Source organism: Amblyomma americanum, chromosome 8 (genome assembly GCF_052857255.1).
Source record: "Amblyomma americanum isolate KBUSLIRL-KWMA chromosome 8, ASM5285725v1, whole genome shotgun sequence".
Classification (NCBI taxonomy): Eukaryota; Metazoa; Arthropoda; class Arachnida; order Ixodida; family Ixodidae; genus Amblyomma; species Amblyomma americanum.
The window spans coordinates 87189062-87210737 of record NC_135504.1 but is presented as its reverse complement, the minus strand read 5'-3'; the positions used below and the strand labels follow the sequence as shown (position 1 = coordinate 87210737).

General features: G+C 47.7%; 1 long non-coding RNA gene across 1 annotated transcript in view; it reads right to left on the bottom strand.

Moving 5' to 3' along the window:
• The window catches only part of LOC144100510 (uncharacterized), a 77215-nt gene extending 56806 nt beyond the window's left edge, over positions 1-20409 (bottom strand). The window contains exons 1-2 of the long non-coding RNA XR_013307699.1: positions 20301-20409; positions 19603-19728 (exon numbers count right to left, since the gene is read on the bottom strand). This is a non-coding gene — a long non-coding RNA (uncharacterized LOC144100510). The remainder of the gene's footprint in view (positions 1-19602; positions 19729-20300) is intronic.
• Positions 20410-21676: the final 1267 nt, after the last annotated feature.

The following is a 21676-nucleotide window of genomic DNA, read 5'->3' as shown; positions in this document are numbered from 1 at the left end:
GGTGTTGCCCTGGTGCCGCAACCAGAGGATGCGGTCGCGTGCTCGGCTGGTGCTGTAGATGCTCTCCTGCCAGCCTCGGCAGCACTGCGAGAATAGGAACGAGCTTATTTTCTACGTTCCAATAAAGGGGGATGTTCGGGCCTACACGCAGTAAAATCTGCCCATTCAACTGTGAAAAAAATGACTGTCTATTTGCGTAGTTTTAAAAAAAATGCGAATTCGCTGCACTTGTAGTTCAGTTTACCCTGTTAAGATCCAGTTTTCACGGATGACAGTTGTTCGGTTAAAGATAATGGGTTAATGTTCGTATAGGCATAATCGCATTGTCTACTTGACATTCACAGATCTCTGCTGAAAGTACCTCCGCACTGCCATCAGCGAACAAGTGGCTGAGGCCCTTCCAGCGGTCCCTCCGCCCGCACCAGCACAGCCGCCCGCACCTGTCGCTGCACCCCTGACCTACGCTGCCGCCTTTGCACGGCGGTGGCCGCCTAAATACCGCCCAACCTACACTCCACCTCAAGCGCCTGTGCCTCAAGTTCCTCACGCCCCGACGCCTTTTTTGCGACCGCATCGACAGGCATTCACTGACGTACTAGTGATAATCGGCCTATTTGATACTCTTGCGGACTTCCTGGTCACGTGGCCAGGATTTGCCGTCATCGTGCGCCAATCTCCCCAGATGCCGGTTACTGGCCTCCTCCCAGTGAATACTCACCGCCAGCCGAGGCGCCGCAGATTCGCCCGCTTTCACCTGATCGCACTACCTTTTCCGTGCACCCAGCGCTCACCTTCTCCTAGTCGCCGCTCCCTTTCTATAATGCGTCGGCGCCCGAATCTTTCGCAAGAGGAAAACTAGACGCCGCAGTTCTTGAGGCGAGAACTGCACCACCAGCGAAATGTACAAGGCCTCAATTATGCGCCGCCAACCTGATCGCCGTTTCTGTAGAGGCTGTTTCTGTTCGGGCGCTTTTCGACATGGGTGCTACTGTTTCTGCCATGGCCGCCTCCTTTTGCCGCTCCTTACGATAAGGGACGACCCGACTTTCTGGATTCTAGCTGCACACCGAAAGCGCGCAGGCTATTGCGCCGTTAGCGACGGCTCGCGTCTTAATTCAGGAAATCCTCTACGTGATTGAATTCGTCATTTTGCCAACCTGTTCTAAAGAAATCATCTTGGGTTGGCACTTCCTGTCCCGCCAATAGGCAGTCATTGATTGCGCTCATGTTAACTCCGGAATTCCTTGCATCTCCCTATGCCCCTTCTGCTGCTCCTGCCAAAGCCGTCGTTGCCGAAGACACTGAACAACCTGACTGTTCTTGTGCCCATCACTTCTGACCTTGTTAGCGACGGCAACGGTGCAGGTCATTGATTTCATTCTCTATCGCATTGAAACTGACTATTCGCCGTCCCTCGAACTAGATGCCCTCTGCCCACCGGTTCCTGCACTCGACATTTCGCCTCCAGACGTTTTCCTTCTCTCAATCGACGCCTCTCTTCATGCACATCAACGCACACCAGTTCTCGCGCTCCTTCATCAGTTTCGTTGCTCCTTCAATTCACACCAACCCGCTTTGACCCGCACGTCGACTGTCGCCCACCACATCGACACCGGTGACCACGACCCTCAGCGTCAGTGCCAGTATCATGTCTCGGCTAGTGAGCGCCAAGTTATTCAAGACCAAGTTGACACGATGGTTCAGAGCGGCGCGATTCAAGCCTCAAACAGTCCTTGGGCCTCGCCCGCGCTGCTCGTGAAGAAGAAAGATAACTATTCATATCTGCGTTGATTACCGCCGCATCAATAACATCACGCGAAAGGACGTTTACCTTCTTACGCGCACTGATGATGCTTTGGACTGCCTTCAAGGAGTGGAACTCTCCTCTGCTCTCGTTTTACGCCCTGGGTGCGGGCAGGTCCCCATGGCAGCCGATGGCCGCCCTAAAACAGCATTTGTGACCCCTGATGGTCTGTATGAATTTAACGGCATGCCTTTGGCCTCTGTAATGCTTCGGCTACGGTTGAGCGCATAGAGATACAGCATTCTGCACGGCCTGAAATAGAAGTCATGCCTGTGTTATCTCGACAACGTCGTGATCTTTTCGCCCGACTTTGCGACTTATCTTTCCTGGCTGAAGCATGTCTAAACATGCGTTACGGACTCCTGCCTTCAACTGAACTGTCGATTGGCAATTCGCGAGCTGACAATTTTAGGCCACGTTGTGTCAAAAGAGGGCGTCCACCCCGACACCGCCAAGCTTTGTGCTCTGACTCCATTTCCAAAACCTACTTGCATTAAGAAACTACGCCCCTCTGTTCCTATTTTCGGCGTTTTATTCACAACTTTGCGGCCATTGTTTCCCCTTAACCTCAGCTTTTCTGCAACAATGAGGATTTTCCGAGTTGGTCGCCTGCCTGCGACTACGCCTACAACACCTTGCGCAGTCTTCTCACGGCATCTTGCGTCACTTCGGCCCTCAAGCTCAAACCGAAGTACACACGGACGCCAGTGGCATTGGCCTCGCCCAACGCAAGTGTGGATTCGAGGAGTATGTGGTTGCTTACGCAAGCCGCATCCTCACGAAAGCCTAATCCAAATACTCAGTGACGGAAAAGAGTGCTTGGCCATTTTCTTGGAACTTGGCAAGTCGAGACTTTATCTCTATGGCCGCCCGTTTGACGTGGTCACCGAGCATCATGCCCTATGTTGGCTTGCTTCGCTAGAAGATCCCTCTCTTCGCCTGGCCCAATAGGCTGTCCGTGTCCAAGAATATAACATACGTGTCGTATATAGGTCCGGCCGCAAGCATCAGGACGCTGATGCCCTGTCCCGCTACCGGCCGAGCTTACCACCCTCTCCGTCCTCGAACCCACTGCACCTTTGCTCACCATCTGTGACATGCCATACCCTCTGCGCAGTGGAAGGATTGCTTCTCTTCTTGACTTTCTCTCCAACCCATCTAAGCCTCCAGCATCCTGCGCCCTTCGTCGCCAAAACTTTCACATTTTCCAATTCCCGATGATCTATTCTATAAACGCTACTGTAAGTCAGATGGACAGAAATGGCTTCTCGTCATTCCCCGACATCTCCGGCCCCAAATCTGCACCAGTTTCCAAGCTGACCCGCAATGCGGCCACGCGGGAGTCTTCAAGACGTACACTCGCATCCGTCTATGGTACTACTGGAAGGTATGTATAACTTCATCGTGGAGTACCTCCGCTCCTGTACGTCCTGTCAATGCTGTAAGCAACTGCCTCACCATTCTGCTGGAGAGTTGCAACAACTACATTGTTCTCCTCGCCCGTTCGACCATGTTGGCATCGATTTATACGACCTCTGCCGTACACCGCTGCTGGCAACCACTGGGTCATTGTTGCCATTGGTCACCTGACCCGGTATGCAGAAACTGCATCCTTCATTATGCAGAGCTTTATACTTCGCCACGGTGCTCCTTGTGAACTCCTCAGTAATGGAGGACGCGTCTTGGCTGACATTGTTAAAGCTCTACTCGCCGAGTGCAATATCATGCATCGGACTTGTACAGCCTACCGGAAACAAATGGTCTAACTGAACAATTTGAGTGCAATATCATTCATCGGACTTGTACATCCTACCGGAAACAAATGGTCTAACTGAACGATTTAATCGCACTCTGGGCGACATGCTGGCGATGTACGTTGCTGCTAACTACACGAACTGGGACCTAGTTATACCCTATATTACGTACGCCGACAACACTGCTACCCACTCCACCATCGGTGTCACCCCATTTTTTCGGCTCTATGGCCGACATCCATCCACTCGCATCGACAAAGTTGTACAACTGTTTATGAAGTTGCCCAGCACGCCGAACACTCCCGCCAGATTGCACGGTCGCTCACGGCAGACACTGAGAGGCGCCAAAAACATCGCCATGACGACGGCTAGCTTGATCCGGATTTCCCACCCGGTTCACTTGTCTGGCTGTGGATCCCTTCCACTGCTTCCGGCCTCTCAAAGAAGCTTCTTTCGAAATACCGTGGCCCCTACCGCGTCCTGGAGCGCACATCCTCAATGAGCACCTCACACCGTCTCCCGATCTCCGCCCACGTGGTCGCGAGACAACGCATGTCCAACGACTCAAGCCGTACTATATACGACCCGGTTGCGTTGTCTGCACAATGAGTGGTCAAAATGGCTCCTTTTCTCCCCGGGGCCATTGTGAAGAAGAAGATCATCATCGTAGCCGTACTGTCATCGCTCAGAGTGTGCGCCTGCTGACATGAACAGAGGAGAGACTGCCGCCGCCGTGGTTTCGCCGCTGCCTGAGCGTCAGCCTAAGCCCCTGTTACAATACTTTCGATGATACAGATCTATCGGTAGTCTTTTGCTGATACTGCTTTGCGTACTGGTAGTGTTGGCTAGCACCCATGTTATGTATGCCTAGATTGCTCATTCTTGCTACATGGAAGGAAGGAAGGAAGGAAGGAAGGAAGGAAGGAAGGAAGGAAGGAAGGAAGGAAGGAAGGAAGGAAGGAAGGAAGGAAAGAAAGGAAAGGAAGGAAGGAAAGGAAGGAAGGGGAAAGGAAGTAAAGGAAGGAAGGAAGGAAAGAAGGGATGGAGGGAGGGAGGAAGCGAGGGAGGAAGGAAGGAAGGAAGGGAGGACGGAAGGCCTCAGGCGCTGCTGGCACATACCCACTACGGGGGAGTGGCCCGAAATCATTTGAAGCGGTAAAAATGGGAGGAAGGTTAGATTGGGAGAACAAGCACTTCATCCGGTATGACTAACGTTCTCAAAAAAGCGAAATGCAGTATTCAGCGTGCATTCCGTGTATGAGAGCATACGGTTACCTCAATCCCGCACCCATAAGTGACGTAGCGGCCCGAAATGCTAAGTGTGTGCAGCTACAGTTCGCTCTAGCATATAGCTCACACCTTTTAGCATTCGACACATGGTGCAGTTGTTTCGCAATGAAGAATGGGCACCCACAGACATTCCCTCATTATTATCAGCAGACTTGCGCGTCAACAGAATCAGCTGCAATAATGACGCGAAGAAAACAATAAATTGTACGTTTCGACAGCACAAGTACAGCCTGCGCTCATTACGCGACCGTGTTCATTAGGCGAGTAAATGCGTTGTATGATTAGCTTTTTCAAATTTCTGCATGAATTCGCATCGTCCCCTGTCCCCTTTCCTTATAGTAGTCAACCAGTAGGCGACATTTAGGACTGATAATTAACCGCCGCTGTTTGCGCCCATGTTGAAGGTACTAGATTAGCTGAAGGAAAATAAATCAGCCTATACAGGTAGCCAATTTGCGCTTAGCTTACTGCCCAATACCATCACGCCCTGAATTGCAATCAACGCTGGTTAGAAATGCCACTCATGGCGCACCTACTCTGGCGCACCTTGCAGATAGGGCCTGCAAGCCGCTCTAGTTCAGGAAAAAGAAGGCGACCACATGAGTCTTGATCTAGGCTGCCACATCCAAAGGACTGGTGCTGCCGGAGGAAAAGAACTACTTCAGTGCACAGACATCGCGCGAAAAGTTCCAAGAATATCTACACATTCTCGTCACAACCATGCATTTCGTTGCCGTAATTCATTCCCTTCCTTCTTGCGCTGCGAAAAGTTCTAAGAATATCTACACATTCTCGTCACAACCATGCATTTCGTTGCCGTAATTCATTCCCTTCCTTCTTGCACTGTTTCGTTAACGTGCGCTGTTTGGCACGACAGAAGCGGCTTAGTTCCAGCGGCAGAGACAATCGCTGATGCCACTATTGTCCACATAGAAAGCTCCTTGAAGCGTGTACTTATGTATGTTTTGCGGTCAAACAATGACGGCGGGCTCTGGCAAATTGTTTTGAAATAATTCGGGCAATGACCTCCTCGCTATAGTACAGACCGGTGGGTGTCATACTTAACCCCGATAACTTCTGGGCTCTAACATCCCGAAGCGACGTACGTGCTTTGAGGGACGCCGTACTGAGGGCTCCGGATTTATTCTGACCATCTGGGTTTCCTCAACGTGGGCTGGTTGTTCGTGAGACAATCGCAGATGCCATTTTGTAGGGGTAGCTATATTACAGTAGCATTTCGAGCCTCCAGCGTGGCCAGCTGTAGCTACGCGTCACTCCAGGTTTAACCAGTGCTAAACCACTGCTAATTTTTTTTTCTCTCCACCTGTCAAAGCTTACTTTCCTTCAAATGTGATTGAGGTGTTCAGTGGCAACACATTGCATACAACCTCTTTTCCGGGCAAACTGAAGAATGCAACCAGACAATTTGTGGCACACGGGCTACTGTCCTGCGCATGCGCGAGAATACAAGGATATTTGCGGAATGGTGTAAGAGCAGAACTGAAAACCGTCATTCGCGTTGCACCTGTGTAGCACAATGGATTAGTGTTGTGTTTTTGAACGCGTAATAAGGCGGTTCTAATTCAAATGTTATAGAAAGGTTTTCTTGTTTTGTTTTAACAAACAGATAGCTCGCCCATCATTGATCATGCATGCTTGGCGGTGCATGTTCCCATTTAGATTGCCTTCAAAGGCTTTTGAGCCAAAATGATCGTTTAAACCTGTCACCCGAAGGCAAATTTCGCACTCTACTTTTTATCCTATTTAACCAACAATTACATGCTCAAAAATCATTAAATATTGCCCTTGGCATGTGAGTTACCACTAAGGTTGGATTATAAGATGTTTGGACGCAAAATACGCCGTTGAAAAAGTGTTGAGATCAGCCCGGAGGCTGAGCCGGAAGTTTGGCACTAAATTTCGATATTTTGCATGCGCAGAACATCAGACCGCGCGTCGGGAAACGCCAAGAAACAACACAAGGCTTACGCATATAGCGCACCCTTTAGAAAGAGCACCTCAACCTTAATACACTTACACGGCCACAGATGGAACTCACACCTCGACTCCACGTGACACGTATGACTCAAGCCCTTCAAGACGACACGCTAGAGGCTGGCGGATTGCGGACAGTCTCGTGGGCACTCAGACATTGCATTTGTGATTTCGTGTTAACCGCACAGAATTTGCACCGGCCCCAGGATAATGGACAGTTTGTCAGCCGAGGCATGAAACAATGGGAGTGACGCCGTCGGATACAAAGACTACGACGCCTTAAGTGGCCTGCCAAAGTCAGAGCAATGTTTTGAGAGGCAGCACTTTTAATGTTTGAAGGCAAAAAAATTCAAAAAATTCATGCAATGTGAGATAACAAACGTATAGAAATCATTGAATGCTTATTAAAAGTGCTGCACAGTGTTCCCAAGTATTGCAGATAGAAGCTCTGCATTGCCGGCAGCATCAGCACTGCCTGGTGTGGGCCACAGCAGTGATTTCTTCTTTCCAAGCGTAAGAAAGATAGCAGATTGTCAGCGATTCTCAAACGCCGGCTAAAATCTCTTCTTCATTAAAGAGCTCTCCCCCTCTCTGCACTGCAGGTAGCAACTTTGTCTGCTATTTCTTTTCCCCACAGGTGGCCTTTGACGCAGGGCATACTTTTGAGAATAACGGTGTCCTCCAGTGCCAATTAGGGTGACCTTCGTTTTTAACGGTCACCCAGCTGAGGTCTCCTACGGGCAGCAGATTTGCTCAGTGAACGATTGATGCTTGATCGATAAACACACACTGTGATAAAAGCGCTCGATGATAAAGAGGAATAAAGACCCTGTGACCAAAAACTTACACCGGGCAACTCATTATGCATGAACTTGGAGAACAGTATCAATGTTTACACGTTAGAGGAGGCAGGTGTTATTGAATAAAGTAAAATATTTCATCACTCGGCCTCTACTGTCTTCGGCTTCCTTATTGACGAGAGTGCACACTGAAATCTCCTGTTATCAGATATGGTCTAAAGTGTGAGTTTTAGATGTTCTTCGAGATAAACTGCGCATACTGTGAGGGTCTTTCAGCTAAGAAGTATGGAATATGCCGCCGGCATTCAATCTGTTCATTGCCGCATAGGCAACGTTATAGATGCCGATGATTTTTGAGGAAAGGAATCTTTGTTTAGTGTTTAACGTCCCAAAGCGACTCAGGCTATGAGGGACGCTAGGAAATGAGAGGTACTACATAACTGGCTGTCTGGATCATTGAACAGCTCAGTCGCGCCCTCAGGCAGTGGTGCACGCCTGGGAATGCAGCTTTCGCGGAATATTTCGCGCTTAGCAATGCTAAACGACCAGCACTTTTCAAGTTTAGCAATGCTCTCTGATTATGTCCTTAGTGTCCAAAAAGAACAAGTCTGCAGAGCATAAGCTGACTGAAAATTGGGGAAGGAATTTAGCAAAGGTAATAAAGGATTCTGCCTGTATAAATCACATTGATGTATGGACACTTACTCGACCGCAACTTCAGGAGGGGCTCAGGCGCGCACCCCTAGTTCAGGACGAAGAAGCCAACCAAAGCAGCACTGTTCAATGATGCCGAATCCAAATAGCCGGTGCTGCAAGAGAAAAAGAAACAGTATAAGAATCTTGTGCGAAGGGACCACTGAATATCTCTCAACGACCGCATAGTAAGTAATTCTCGACTTCATATTTTCTTCCTTCAAGCATTGTACCCGAAAAGGGAAGGTGTTGCAGTTTTATTTGGTCCGAAATGAAGTGTAGGCTTAATTCACAGAGTTTTATTGTTCCTGTAGTGTCGCAATTCGGGGATTGCGTATCGCGGCGTGAATTCACGGCTACTCTTCTATTACCCGATAGCGTACACAGTTCGTTCGGTCGAAAAGCCATCGGCGTAGTAGCAGTGGGCAGCGCGTGTCGGAAACAATCGAAAGCTCAGTAAAAATTGTTGCATGTTAATTGTTGGTTCTAGTGATTGGTGATTGATTGGTGTAATGCAATTAATTGATTATTAAAGAAATGAAGAAAAAACTGGAAAAAGGGGGGTTCAATGGGTCCCGCCATGGTGGCTCAGTGGTTAGGGCGCTCGGCTACTGATCCGGAGTTCCCGGGTTCGAATTCGAACACGGCGGCCACATTTCAGTGGAGGCGAAACGCAAAGGGCGCACATGTGCTGGGCGATGTCTGTGCATGTTAAGGATCTCCAGGTGGTCGAAATTATTGTCGACCCTTCCATTACCGCATCTCGCCCTTTTTTCTCTCAGTCCCTCCTTTATCCCTTCCCTTAAGATAGGCGAGACAGTTACTGCACCGATTCCTTTCATGAAACCAAATTTAATAATCATTCAAAAGGCGTCAAAATGCTTATAATCAAACGCCAATGCATAGTGATGGGAAATAAGAACATTTAGAACGTGTAAATGGCGAAATAAATGAAAAAATTGAAAAAAGTGCCAGCCAATATTTGGTTATGCGAAGTGTCTGTGTGTATCGTCGCTCTAATAAAATAATCTTATAATCTAATAATAAAATGACGCCCCAAACGGTGTAATCTATCGTGTGAACTCATAAGCGCAGGTTATGAGTCCAACGTATTTTCCTGTACTCTAATTAATTAACAATGAAGAATGCAGCTCCTTGGAGGAAGCCGGCTAATCAAGGCTTGGGGCGGATTGCCACATCCAAATGACCTATGCTGCTGGAGAATATCAGGCATAACTACTTCACTATGCGATCACCTCGTGAATGTTTCAGAGAATATCGAAGCATACTCGAGACTATCGTGCTTAACATTAACACTGTGGAAAATTTCGTACCTTTTTAAATGCCATAGGCCCCGAAGAGTGGGTTGGTGCAGTTGTAAGCAAATGTTTTAGTTCATTACTTTGGCTAGCTGATATAGTCTCTAACGTCGACTGGAGTAAAACCCTCCCGAGAGAGTCGACGGGGGCAATCGTGAACTGACCAGTTGCAGAAAACAATCGCAACACCTCGACAACGGTAGTGTTTGCAAGAAGTATTCTGCCTTAGCAAACAACTTCTGTTTCTTACGTTGCTCATACACCCGAGGAACGCTGGGTTCAACTGTTGTAGAAAAACATTCCATCGCGTCATAAGTCAAGCTTCTGTATTCTAGTAAGGCTACTGTCTTTGTATACTAATACTTCCAGTCCCGGATCTCAGGTGGATGTAGTGGACAACCTATCACCATTCCCAGACGATCACGTGAAAAGCGTGTGGTTTTAAAGATGTAGGGGCAGCAGTACTTCTCATAAAGTAGAATTTGCACTGTGATAGTCATATCAGTCAGGTCTGGTGCGAGGATGCAAACGCTTATTGAAAGCAATTGGAAGCTGTAAGATGTATCGCCGGGAAAACCGAGGCGCAAGCAACAGAATTCATTTCTGCATTTAAAAACAATTAGGGCGATAAAGTACACTGATGCAGAGAAATTGCATTACTTACGTAGTTATTCCAATTATGATTCTGTTCCAATACTGAGTTCACTGTCTTTCACTCCACAGTGTACTCCAATTCTGATTCTATTCTAATTCACACTACGCAACTACGCAAAAAGTGTCAATGTTCTGCCCGCCTTGAGTGAGATCCCAACGCTCGTTCTTGGAGTCGTCAGCACCGACGCCAATTTAGGACGCCTGGACGAAATAATCTGGAATTGGTATTAGGGCCGGGGGGGGGGGGGGGGGGAGCTAAAGTCTGTCAAGTACGCCAAGCTTGAGGTAGGCCATGCGATCTCGCCTGCAAAGCGTGAAGAAGTGTGGGTGAAAGCAAGATATCTAAGTGTGAAAGTGCAGCACGCCTAAAACAAGAGCGCAAAAGAATTGCCATCAATCACGCTTGGCAAGCGCAAAGCAACGCGCCGCTCACTCATTCTTAGGAAGCGCGATTTTTAGGCGTGAATGCGCATCACGCTTAGAATAAGTGAGGAAACAATCGCCACTAGCGCTTTAAAAGTTTGAGCGAACGGGTCATACCAAAGAGTGTGGGACAGAAAAACAATGACATGGTTCGGAGACGAAACGGGAGGAGACGAGATGAAGTCATATATGTTAGTGGCTTTTCAGGAGCGATAATGTGCTAGAGCATGATGTATGAGGTATTCATATTTTAAACCTCTCAGCAATAAACCGCGTAATTGTACTACGCTTTATTAAATCTTATACTCCTTCCGGCGACACACATAACTGGGAAATAAAATTCCTGGAAACAAGCCTTCAGCCACATGTTGTCAAGCTTAAAAAAAAGAAAGCAGAGAAGTTAAGCTTAAAAATTCGTAAATTCGGTTTGTGAATACTGCAAAGACCCGGTTGTTTGGAGGACGTTATAAGGGTATCACAATTTGAATTTTCATGGGCGAGAACGACACAGCCATCTATTACATTACTCTAACAGTCTTTGGTTCGGCAATGGGGATCAAAAACGCTCCATCCAGCGTCATTTAGCCGTGAACACATCAAAGCGAGCAGCGAGTTGCAATACCAGGTTAAAGGGATTTAGCAAAAGCAGTCTTGTTTGTAGGATTACCAGGTTTGTTTGTAGGTTACGTTCGAATCAGCTCTGCAAATCTAATGTTTGCCGGAACGCGTCAGACGTTCTTCCCACTGTTCACACGCGCCTTATCATCCATCATGTGGTTTTGATGATTGCTTTGTGGTTTTCCTTATTGAAAACGAGTACTGAGCTGTTCTCTGTATGGCTATTATCAAAGGAGACGTGTTTCTGCATTCAACTTTTAGCCAGACATTTTTTGCTTGCGATAACGACACGAAAAGTTCCTTGGACGGGAGAGGCATACAGCTTCGCAGTAAGAACTATTGCCAGAATCAATATCAAAAACAGTATTCTGGACCACTGGAGAGACTTTTGCATCTAGAACACAGTCCTTCATAACCCTTTGTTAGGCATCAGTGTTTTTTTAAAAAACTGATGATGATGATGATGAAATAACTTTATTTGCACCCGTCAAGGAATCAGAGGGCGAAAAAGACGAGTCTTGACCGCCGTCATCTTCCTCCCCTTTCAGCAGGCTGGGATCCCTTGGGATTCAACGGTGTCCAGGGCCAGACGGATGACTTCTTTTTGTTCTTCTTTCTGGCTGGCCATTAAAGCCTCCCAGGACTCTATATTCCTGTCTGGTTCGTTGTGGCTAGGGCATGTCCACACCATGTGGATCATGTCTGCTATTTCATTACACTGTTTACACCTGGGGTCTTGGATCTCCGGATGCCATCTGCTTAGTGCGAGTGGGTTCGGAAAACCTCCCGCCTGTAACTTTCTCCATATGACCTCTTCCTTTTTGCTGAGGCCCTTGCATGCTCCAGGTAATGTCTGTCTTCCTAATCTGTAATGGTTAAGAATATCTTGGTACGTGTTCAGCTCCTCGCTCGTCTGAAGGGACTCTACTCGACGAGACCGCATTGGGGTCCCGGTGTGTGAGTCCTCGGGCCAATGCGTGCGCTGTCTCGTTTCCCCGGAGGCCCTCGTGGGCCGGAGTCCAAACAAGGTTAATTAGTTCTGCCGGTGTCGGGCCGGCTGTGAGAATTTTGACTGCTTCGACAGATACCCTGCCTGCGTTGTAGTTGCGGATAGCCGATTTGGAATCTGTTAAAATCACCCTAACATTCCGTTGAGTTAAAGCCAGCGCAATGGCTACCTCCTCAGCCGCTGTTGCATCACTCTGTTGGGTGCTGCAGCACGAGACTCGGTCTCCGCCCTCCCTGGTCGCCAGGGCTACGAAACCCGTTCTGCCTTCATATTCCGCCGCGTCCGTGTAAACCACGTCCTGTCTATTGGCTAATTTTTTCTGCAGAGCTTTCGCTCTGTCCTTTCGCCTACCCTCATGGTGTACCGGATGCATATTCCTTGGGAGTGGTGGGATTCTGATTTTGTTCCTTATGTCTGTTGGGATATTCTCCGTGTGTTTAAGCCGCGCTCGAGGTTCGAAGCCTAGCTTTTCTAGTATTTTTAGCCCCGAATGGCTGCGTAGAAGTCGTTGTTGTTGCGCTACTCTGGTAGCCTCAATGAGCTCGTCTAGGGTGTTTGAAATCCCCATGTTCAGAATTTTCTGGGTGGATGTGTACGGGGGGAGGCCCAGAGCGGTTTTGACGCCTTTCCTAATTAGGATTTCAATCTTGTTTTTTTCTGCTTTGGCTAGCCGTAGGTATGGTGCCACGTATGTGATTCTGCTGATTACAAATGACTGAACTAGTCTTAAGAGGTTAGTCTCCTTCATTCCCGCGTGTTTATTTGCTATTCTTTTGAGTAGCCTACACGTCTGGCTTACACTCGATTCGAGTTTTCGTATCGTTTCGGTGTTCTTACCGTTTGTCTGTATCCTAAGACCCAGTACTTAATCATCTCCACTGATGGTATTTTGTCCCCGTTTACCGTTAGCGTTATCCCATGTTCATGGGGCTTTGTTCGTCTCTTTTGTGGGCCGAGGAAGAGCGCTTCAGATTTCTCGGCAGAACATTTGAGTCCTACTTGTTTTAGGTACGACTCAATTTCCTCGATCGCTCTTTGGAGGGTACCTTCGATGTGCGCGTCACTGCCTCTGGTAACCCAGAGGGTGAGGTCGTCCGCGTATATTGTGTGGTTGAGCCCTTCTATACGCGTCAATTTCTGTGGTAAGCCAATCATTGCAATATTGAAGAGTGTCGGTGATAGGACCGAGCCTTGGGGAGTACCTTTGTTGCCCAGCCTTATGCCTTTCTCTTCCTTCCCTCCTAGGCTGATAGTAACTGTTCTGTTTGAAAGAAAGTCCTTCATGTAGTTGTATACCTTTCCCCCTACATTTAGAGTTTCTAAGCGTTCTAGTATGGCTGCGTGGTCAACGTTGTCAAAAGCTTTGGCCACGTCAAGGCCGACTATTACTCTGGTATCAGCTGTTTCGTTGTCTAGCACTTGTTCTTTAAGTTGAAGCATAACATCGCATGCAGAAAGATGTGTCCTGAATCCGATCATTGTGTCGGGGTAAAGCTTTTGTTCTTCTAGGAATCTGTTTAGCCTCGTTTGAATATCGTGCTCCATTAGCTTACCTACACATGAGGTAAGCGAAATGGGCCTCAGGTTTTCGAGACTTAGTTTCTTACCTTGTTTTGGAATAAGGACTAGGTTGGCCTCTTTCCACGAAGGTGGTATTCGGCCCTTGTCCCAACATTCCTGCATGTACGCTGTTAGGTTTCTAATTGATGCATCATCCAAATTCCTCACCATGCGATTGCTGATTCTGTCTGGACCTGCCGCAGTTTTAGTTCTGAGTCTGTTCAACTCCGCCCTAACCTCTCCGATGGTGATGGGCCCATCTAGAAGAGAATTCTCTGCGCCCTTGTACTCGGGGAGGGGTGTGGGTGGTGTGCACCTCAAGTACCTGTCCCTCACTTCAGAGATTAGTTGATCGCTAGTGCCTTCGTATTTATATACGAGCTTCTGTAGTTGTTGTCGTGCCTCATACTTTGTCTTGTCCGGGTCTAAGAGATGTCTGAGCATTTTCCACGTGTTGGCTTTGCTGATTCTGCGGTCCATCTGCTCGCAGATACTACCCCAGTTTTGTCTGGTTAAGTTCAGCGCGGGCTCCTCGATATCTCTATTCTGTTTGGCTAGGAGCTTACGTATGTTTCTGTTCCCCTTGTTTTGAGCAAGGTTTTCTTCTAGCTCCCTTTTCTTGCGCCACAGGCCTATCATACGCCTGTCTACCTCCTCTTGCGTTTCGTCTGCTTCCACCTCTTCGGTGGCTTCTTTAACTGCTGCGAGAAGGTCTGTGCCTATGTCCCTGATTCTATGTCCCTGATTGCGTCTCGGGTAGGAAGGTTCGCCCTGAATAGATCCCAATTTACCGCTGCGACCTTTTTGGGTCTCGGTGTGGGCGGTCCGTCTTCTACCACAATCTCAATAATTTTGTGGTCGCTTCCTAGGTCCTCCCCCGTGTTACACCACCGTGCCGTGATTTGGCCTCCGGTGAGTGTTAAGTCAGGTGTAGTGTCCCTACTCACGCTATTGCCCTGTCTTGTTGGTTTGATGGGGTCAGTGATCAAGATGAGCTCATTGTGGAGAATGCTGTCCCAGAGTTCTCTGCCCTTGATTTGCGTATATTTGTATCCCCATGCGGGATGATGAGCGTTAAAGTCCCCGACAATGACGATAGGGTTTTTGCCCGCTATCTGTTTCGTTTTTGCGAATAGCCTGTCGAAGCCGCAATCCTTTCTCTGTTTCGGAGAGCTGTATACGTTTAAGACGAATAGGCTTTTCTCTCTCCGCTTACGCGGTATCATTTCGATTAGAGTGTGATCTAATTGGACGTGCCCTGTCTCGTGCTGATGAAACATTTTATGTTGCACGAGCAGATGAGGTGCACAGAAACTGCTCTCACCGAATTTCACAATTTCCGTACAAACAGTCAAGTCGGAAAAAGTGGGACATATTTGTCCCGTTAACACCAAATGGGGATAAAGAAAATGGGACGTATCTGTCGCATTCACCTGCATGGATCTCATCAGAGTTTCTTCTAACCACTTCGTGAACTTGTTCACACCTGTTCACCAGTTGTTGAACATCTTTGCACTACTTCTCCAGTCTTGAGGTCTCTACGCCTTTGTTCGACTTTCACAGTGTTGTGTTTTTGCCAATGAGCTGAACTTCACCATAGACGCCAACTATTTCTGGCCATTTCTTTTACCCCCCGCCCCCCCCCCCCCCAGTAGCAGCATGTGCCAGCAGCATGCACATAGGAGTTTGAGCGGCTCAAGACGTCACAGCGGACGAGATGCCGTCGCTCCTAAGGAGGTCCCCGACCAAAACGCTGATGCTGCCTGCATAGACCATGCATTAGTCCAAAAATGCGTTAAAAACGAAACTATACCAACTCTCGGCTAATTAGGGTTTAATTACTATACCAAGGGAGTTATATTTTATTGTTGTATTGCGTCCTAAGCTCGACACAGTTTCTTGAAGACTATAAGCAGAGTTCTTGTGTTTCAACTCTTCTAGAGTGCCTATACAGCATGTGGACAATAGGGCAGCATGGAAGAAACTCGTAAATGAAGCAGACCAATAGTTTACGCTTCGCTGATCGCATTATTCTGCCTGCGTGAAGAGCGAAACTTCATGCGAAACCTACAAAAATAATATCAGTGAAGGACCTGTGTGTTTTGTCATGAAGAATTCGCTCGTTATGATCCCGAGGGTACGGATTCGTCCGTCCCTATCAAATTCATCCAAAAACTGACCCAAACGAGAAGTTGAAAGCTCACAGGTTGGGTTGAAGCCGTAGACTGCGCAGCCGGAGACGGCAATCACACCGAATGCGGGATGTGGAGATGCCAGTAGAAAGCGGGCCCCTGCATCAGAAGCATCATGCAACAGTATAGACGAGAAGCAAAGGTATAATAATGGTGCTAGAGGACCCGGAGTTGCACCCTATGCGACCATATCCCGGTGTACACTTGAACTGCTCTCCTTTTTGAACAGGGGAGACGGAACACGACGCTCAAATCTCTCATCACGCCTCATGGATTGGGGTTAGTAGTATTCGATTGGTTAACTAGAAGTTCCGAATGACCGGCGGGCTGCTGAACAAAACCCGGATAGCCTGCTAGGCTTAGCGGCACTCGCTGGGCGCACACCGAATTCGTGCTAGGGGCTATTACAGTTGTTTGCTGCGTGTCCAACCGAAACTGGTTTTATTTGCTTCATTCGGTTCTGTTATGCCTGAATAGCGCTAGGAGGAATCAATGAGCGAAAATCTTTGAGATCCTAGTGCTCCCCCCGGCTGGTGAAACGAAAAGAATGACTGGCATCACGCAAAGCTCCGAAATCTATGTATGGTGCCGAGCGTGGCGCCTAGCTCGGAGACGTGGGCAAACACGGCGGCGATTCCAGTAGCAATGGGACCTGGCGAATTCACATTTAAAGTCGGCGGCTACCATGTATTATTCATAGTCTTGACAACTAAGAGTGCTAATTCAAGCACAAAAAACGTCCGTGTAAATCAATCGCCCAGTGTTTTTCAATATATATTTTCCAAAAATTGCATTAGTAGTTCACACAATGTATGATGCATCCAAATTCAAGATATAGTAGTAACGAGGGAAGTGCTCTTACGAGCCTGTTTTCTCACTGCTACAATTGATCATAGCAACACACCGTCAGCGCTCCGCGAGACACCATGTAGCGCAGGTGGTTGTGCCATTTGTCGTACTTAATGTAGTAGGATAAAGTTTGTAGAACTTCAATACGATCTTATCGACTGGATCGACAATGTGACCATGCACCGTGAAGAAACCCTTCGCAGATCATAGAGGGTTGAATCTCGTTATCACATGCAACACGTAAACATTGGTTCAGGTTTGTTTCATGAGCCGATGGGAGTTTAGAAATCAGATGTTACTTATCTATTATTACGCATAAAAAGCCTGCCGGTTTTTACTGTACATATCGTGCCACAACCTCTTGCTATAACAGGCAGACTTTTATCCGCAGACCACAGAAAGCGCCACCGCTGCGTTGCAGGTCATACTGAGCGAGACTATAAACGCATAAGCTGGTTAGCAATGTTGCTCACATCGCACTTACTTTCAGCGAGGAAGCACGTCTCGACGCCCTCCGATGGCACCCACGTGACGATCGCACTTCAGAGGCACTGGGTATTTGCCTCCGTTGTGTTGATTCTGGCTCTTAATTGAACGCAGGACGCCGCTGCTTCTAAAGAGAAAAAAAGCAGTACGTCGGTGTTAGAACAACTTCATAGATAGAGCAAAGAAGAATCAAATTAAGAAAATGCACTTGGCATCCTGGGAGATGTTTACAGATATAGAAGGGTCCTTCACGTTTCTTTAGGCAGTGACTATGTAGTGGCGAGCTTCGCTCAACCGAGATGAAACGAAAACAGAAGCAACGTTTAGTTATATCGAAGAGGGGGCAGGAGAGACCGAAAAAATTCCAGAGGGTACAAATGACTACTAACGTGCTATGAAGGTTAAACCATTGACTTCTTTTAATCCACCCACAAATCCCCTGTTGTCTGTCTTTCATGCACTCTATTCTTCTGACCCGTCTTAATACTACAGAGACTATTCCTAGTCGAGCAGAATCCGCACTCTACCCGTATAGGCGTTCCGTACTGCACCTTCTACAGTTCTGTCGATCGCATGCTTTTAACTGTTGCAGATACGACACAGTCTACCCATTTCTTAATCCATTCGCTGTAAATAAGTTCGTGGATCGAAGAAGAGGATGAAGGTTCAGTCCGGTTTCCTTTCGAAGCAGAGCTGCCGCTTTACAATTCACTGACCTCGCCGATCCCAAAAGCTGTTTTCGCCTCTCGATGTGCATAGCTGGCAGTTCCATTGCACAACACTGAATAACGGACTTTGGACGTTACCCGGTATACAACTCTTCTCGAAAGCAGCCACACAGGAGCGATCGATTATTACCGCTATTTTCCTGAAGTAACACGAACGCCCTTGCCATCCGATGCCTCAGATAGTGCTCAAGATCTGTGGTCACGAAATTTGAGGAGCGTTCGTTCAAGCTTGAGGAATAAATTGACGACATTCAACTTTTGAGGAGCTGTCTTCTTGAATGAAAGCCGCAAGCAAGACTTTCTGACCCGAGAGACTCTGGATTGGAATTACTGTATTCTACGCCTTTCTCCTTCTACTTTCTTTTAACAGAATACTGATAATCAATTTAGTCTAGCTAGCCTGTTTTGTAATAATCAAAAGGTCGCGAACGTTGGCGCTCTGTCAAGCGCTGCTGAGCACTGGCTGACATGTCAGGAATATGTAAACAGAAAGTATATACAGTCTTAAGGCACTGCACATTCTAGATTCACCTTTTTTTCGCTTGAGAACCGACCTGGTTTTGTGGTCTATGATTTGTATTCTGGCCTCAGAATGTAAAAGCCCCGGGTTGTTTTCCTTAAACGTTCGAAAGAAATTTTATTTTTTATTGATAACGCGGTGGTGGCGTACCGAAGGCCATGATAATTGAGCATTCTATGCCGCTGGCAATGTGCATAAATCCCCCCTCTCTCTCTCTAAATCCGCCTCAAAATGGATGGGGGCTATTTTGGGGCTGCTTTCTAACACGGGCTTCCATACACTCTGGCTGGTACGATGGCGAGGGTATGGCTTGTGGACATCTAAAAAAACTGGCGCGAATGACGAGTTGCTGCAAACTCACAGATGGGGCAGACAGGCTGACCCTTGAGCCAGAGAAGCCATCACATTAAATTTGGCAAATGTGACAGCAGGGTAGAGTCGAGCTCGCCTCGCCATGACGATGGACCTGCAAGAGCGTAGAAGCGAAGTGGTCAGGGGACAACCATTGGATACGGAGTGGGACGCCACGCGACAAACTAGTGGTATTCTTGAACGCGAGCCTCCAAACTGCTCCCAAACTTCGCCTTCATAAATAGAGCAGATGCTACGAAGTCCTCTCAGACCTCTCAGCACGTAACATACGGAGAGGGAATTGTATTGTTCGATTGGTCGGCAAGTTTTTCTTCTGAGTTGTTTTTTTTTCAATGGTGGTAGCAGGAACTTAGTATGGTACGAATGTTTTACGCACTTAATAAAGAGTGCCGCTTTCTTAGTGCAAATCTTGCCGCATTTTTCCGCTATATTACCCTGACTACTTTATCCGGAAATCTCAGAAAACACCCCCGCTTCGTTGCAGGTCGTACTGAGCGCGAATGTAAAAGTGCAAGGCCGTCTGCAATGCATCTTACGCCGCGCTTTCCTCTGGATCCGTTCTTGACGTCCTCCGGTCGCACCCACAAGACGACTGCACTTCAGAGGCAGTAGGCACCAAGTCTCCGTTGTCTGGACACGTGGTGTCGTCCCACAGGATGTCGCTGCTCCATCGGGGCAAGGCGATCCGTCAGTGTTAGCAAGACATGAATGACACAACAGTCTGAAGTGTAATTAAGAAATCTTCGATTGGACCTCCTGAGAGATGTTTACACCCTTATAAAATGGTCTATAGACATTCTATACCCTTCTTATGGACTGTTCTCTTCCTACAGATATTTCTTTTTGCCTATTCGCAGTCTATAGACAAAATTCTACTAAAAGTATGCCTATAGATTTATAGATTGTCTATAGATGGTGTATGGGATTTGTATTGCCTATACACATTCTCTAGGGCGTCTGTAGAGAGTCTCTAGACTTGATAGAAGTCTTATGAACAGTCTTTGGACTGTACAAAAATTTTTGTAAGGGCAGCTTTAGTGGGGTCTTTCACATATGCTTAAGCAACTTGTGCGCATACACAATTTTTTTCATGCTGTCAGGAAAAAAACTTTTCCGGGGTTCATTGCGAGAATATTTTTATATTTTGCATTTTTTTTTACACCGCGCTCGATGCCAGGTAACATAGAAACATAATAAACAAATGGAATTACGCATAGCACTTCAAACAACTTACGTGCTTTGCTGCCTCGAACTCGAAGGCATTGTTACTTGACGGCAAGCCGATAAAAACAGGACGACTTGACAGACGGTGATGACGCTCCTGCCCGCGTCGTCTTCTTGTCCGTGACAGGACACGAAAACAGTGATCGATCCGGTCTGCTGCGAATAATGCAAAAGCTATTGGTATTGCATCTTCTGGGCAATACATCGAAGTTAGGCACTCATGACTAAGGTGAAGCACAAAGATAACATATGCAGCTAAATTAGCATAACTAGTTCACGCGCATCCGCGAGATAACGTTCAGCCGGCTGATATGTCTTCGTTAAGATTTGGCGCGGGTTGCGGAACATAGCTTGATTTCTTGACGGCTGAAACTCGCGGTATGAAACTCAAACGTAGAAATCGCAATGCGAAGAGCAGAGTCAATCGAAAGGGTTGGCGGTGGTCTCACTTACTGCGTAGCTTGTCAAGAAAGACTGTTTAATCGAATACAAAGCGCGTCGCGTGACGAGCAATGCGAGTGCACTACGGTAACGCCGCAAGGTAAGAATGCGGCGACGGACGACCTGCCAATCTATTCTCTTTGCCAGGAACCAAACGCAGCGCGTTTCTAAACTGTTGCGTATCGCTTGACTCTCGCGTCCCTGAAGTTGTCTGCACGACGCCGTTCTTTCTATTCAATAAGAGAGTTCTCGCCTCGACTGAACTCCCCACGGCGGAACATAGGGTATCGACACCAGGCTCGCCTGACCTAACGCGTCGGCCAGCCGCGCAGCTGGCCATCCTCTCACCTCAGGGGCCGCATACGACTGTTTAGCCGTGACACATGGACTTCGTTGCGAGGTATAGTGACGTCTCATCCTGTTGCGCAGGATATCATGCGCGAATTTGCTCCTCCCCGGCTGTTCTCTTTGTTCTTGTGCGCACAGCTGCACACGTGGTCACGTGTTCGCGGGCGTAGTGAAACCAAGTAGCGCGCCAGGAATAGCTAGCGCTCTAAAGAGGCTCACGTGCATTACGATGTAAGTGCATGTTAAATAAGTCAGGTAGTCGAAATTCATCTACCACTACGGCTCTAATTTTCCTATTCTGTCTTCCACTGCTTCATGCCCGACCTGGTGGCTCCTGTGATTGGAAGGGGTTCGGCTATTGAGCCAGGTGGAACCCGACCGCGGCGGCCGCGTTTCAACGGAGGTGAAATGCAATAGACGCCTGTGCACTGTGCTACGTCAGTGTCCCCAGGTGGTGAAATTATTAGCACCTCTTTCTTCCTTTCTTCTTTTAGTCCCTCCTTTATCACTTCTCTTATGGCGCTCTTGAGGTGTTCAAGATGCGAGAGAGTTACTGCGCCATTTTCTTTCCACAAAACAATTTTCACCAAATCCTTT